Genomic DNA, 3,388 nt, shown 5'->3' on the forward strand with positions numbered 1-3,388 from the left:
TTTGTAAAATTATTGTTAAATTGGAAATTCTTCTATCACTCAGTATAAGGAATGTCTAATCCCATATTAAAGGCAAGTGCTTCAAACCTGTGTGTTTACTCAATTTCTAACATGGTTTTTGTTTTGCTTTTTTATCTGTCTATCTATCTTTCTATCTATCTACCTCTTTTGCAGGAGGCAATTACTGTGCCATGGGGACTAGGTTCTCTATAGCTCCGGAATGGTCTTCATGAGTAAGCTTTCTGGAATGTCAATTTCTTATTGATTTCTAAGCCTGTTCTAGTGTGTTATGATGACCTAAAGTACTGTTCCTTTTTATTGTATTTTACCCTGTGGAGTTTTATTTTGCTTAGCTGTAAAATCCTAGATGGAACTGAGGCCCATTATTATTTCTCTAAATCATTGCGACGTAAGAATGAAATTTCACAAAAATTTGACAGTGAATTCTTGTTTTAATTGCCTGGTCCAGAGAAGAAGTTTTCAGATTCATTTGTTGCTTTGCCATTATAGTTTCTTAGTAAGTACAAGGTTATTGTGTAACTCTCATAAAGATAAGTTTCCACCCTTAAATAAATCTTTGATACGTGAAGCACAGAAAGAAGTGTCTAAAGTTTATGCTTTGTGCCATCTGCCACTTCAGCACTCAGATTTTATGATCTTGCCTCCTTTAGAACACAGTTTCACCTTTTTTTCTGTTGGGAACTTAGATTGCCTTGTATATTAAGCTAGGTATGGGGGAGAATAAAATACTAGAAGCAGTCTGCATTATTCCCTGCAGAATTTCCAGGGTTAAAAGTAGAGTCACCCTGGCTGTTTTTCAGGAGGAAATTCCCTGAGTTCTGGGTAGGGGTAGATGAAGAAACATTTTTAAATTGTCATCAATTCTAGCCAGTTGTTTTAGGCTCTGGTTTGTCAACCTCTACCCTATTGACATCTTTGTCCAGATTATTTGGGGATTGGGGAGTGGAAGGGTGGGCAGGTTGTCTTATCTTGTGTTAAATGTTTGGCAACCATCCCTGACCTCTACCATCTAGATGCTAGTAGCAACCTCCGCACCCAGTTGTGACAGCCAAGGATGACTCTAGAAGTTGCAAAATTATACACTGGTGGCAAAATCACCTGGCCCTAGCTAAGAACCATTGCCTTATAGATTAAAACAAAGCATACATAAAACAAGAAACAAAACAAAACAAAGCAAAAAACATTTCATAATCACTGAGACCTTCAAATTAAGGGAAATCAATTAGGGAACATGTCACTACTGTCTTTTTGCCAACAACATTCTTCAAAGGGTGGAGCCAATAATTCAGAGTTTCTATAGTTTTGGTTTTCAGACTTTAATGTGCATGGAAATTATCTCAGTGTTGATTTCATATGGAGATTCCTGTGCTTCCACTGTCAAGAAACTCTTATTCACTTATTTCTAATGGAGCCTATAAAATGGGGTATTTTTACAAAGGCAGAGTCCTAGTACTACCCCAGACATTCATATTCAACAGATCTCTCTCTCTCTCTTTTTTTACGACAGTCAAGAAGATTCTCATGCAACATATGGGTAACATTTTTTGATACAATGGCCTAGGACTTGTAGCCAAGAGTTTAGGAACTACATTGAAGAAAGCAGCTTGCTAAAATACAGCAATCTTTGGAACTACAGAATCACTGACAAAAGGAGTTAAGTAGAGAATGGTTAAGAAATTGGATAAAAGTTGACAAAGTCTCAAAATGAAACTTACTACAGTTAAAAACAAACAAACAAACAAACAAAAAACAAAACAGTGATAGAATGGAAGGCTCAGAGAGGAAATGTCCTGCTTTAGTGAGAAGGAGGGAGTCATTTTTTTTTCCTATCCTCAAAGAGGTGTCTACAAATAGGTTTTGCCTATATGCCTCTGGAATCAAATGTTTACCCACAGCCCTGAAGTGATTTAGAAATACAAGGCATGCACAAACAATGAACAATATCTTTATGGGGGAAAAATTGTGGTTATTACCTCAGACGGTAGTTTTAAATAGGGTTCCCTTGACTGCATTTAAAGTAGCAGATGCTGAACTGGCTTTTATTCAAAACATTAGCTAGAAGTTCTATCTAGTAGTTGCAACGAATTTTGTTGTTGAAAATACGTAACTGAGTATAGCATTTACTAAGCCAGTTTTTTTTTTTTCCATGGGACATGAAAAAGAAACCTATGGAGGCTTTATATTGATTTTGCCTGACCATTCTTAGGAAAGAACTTACTGACTGGTCTGGAAGTATTCAGTATTCATTCTCAACACTCTAGTGACACAATCTCATCAGTTTCTTTGCAAACAGTGATTACCAGACATAATCATTTCTGTCTCAGAATACAGAATTCTTCTAAAGGAAACATTACCTGAGATGTCTATTTCATGCCTCTCTTTCAAGAAAATAGCTAAACTGAAATTTCAACAAAGACAACTAAGGCTACACTTAGTAACTTTTTTTTTTTTAAGATACTGGATGAAAAGAATATTGAGTTTTCAACTCTTTCAACTTATTCAGATCCAATAAGTCCATCAGAATGTAAACCCCCTGAGGGCAGGGCTGCTTTTAATCAGTTTTGTTCCCTGAGTTAACCCCAGCAGTTAAAAGGGTGCCCGACTCCTGGAAGGTAGAGAATGAGTATTTGTTAAATGAAAAAGTAAACAGAAACTGCTTGTGTTGACATTGAAATGATAGAAAAATTCAAGTCTTTTTTTCAAGCATTTCTGAGCAGACATAACATAGGTAAACACTGTGCTTCTAAAGCCAACCCGTCCATTTGTGCCTATCCCCTTCTTGCCGACCCAAAGCAGGGAACATCCACCCCCCCCTTCACAAATCAATCGTTTCACCTCTACAGTTTTAAATAAACTAGCATCATCCAGCTAGCATACATACAGACTCTTTTGTGTTCTTCTTTAAAAGGAAATTGTAAAAGGTGTGGAGGGACTCTTCCTGGCCTCACTACATATTCCAACTATACTCCTATTAAACTTTTCTTTTTACAGCTAAACTCCTCAAATTGTGTTGCCTGCTCTTTCTGTTTCAATTCTTCCCCACCTCTTTCCACTTGAGCCTTCCCCAATGAGGCGGCTACCCTTACTAGTCCACTAAAAAACTGAAAGTGCTTGTGTTAAGGTCAGCAGAAATCTCTATATTCCTAAATTCAATATTTAATTATCATCCTTCTTCTTACTTAATGTATCAGAAACATTTGATAAAATTGATTATTCTCTCCTCCTTCAAACACTCAGCATTTGACTTCAAGCATGCAAACATTATAGCCTCTTTCTATGGGCAGTTTCTTTTCAACCATCTTTTCATAGTTTTCCTCATTTCTTCAACCTTTAAAAGTTGAAATCCTTCAGGCCTCAGTCCTTGGAC

This window comes from Choloepus didactylus, chromosome 7, assembly GCF_015220235.1.
Source record: "Choloepus didactylus isolate mChoDid1 chromosome 7, mChoDid1.pri, whole genome shotgun sequence".
NCBI classification, from domain to species: domain Eukaryota; kingdom Metazoa; phylum Chordata; class Mammalia; order Pilosa; family Megalonychidae; genus Choloepus; species Choloepus didactylus.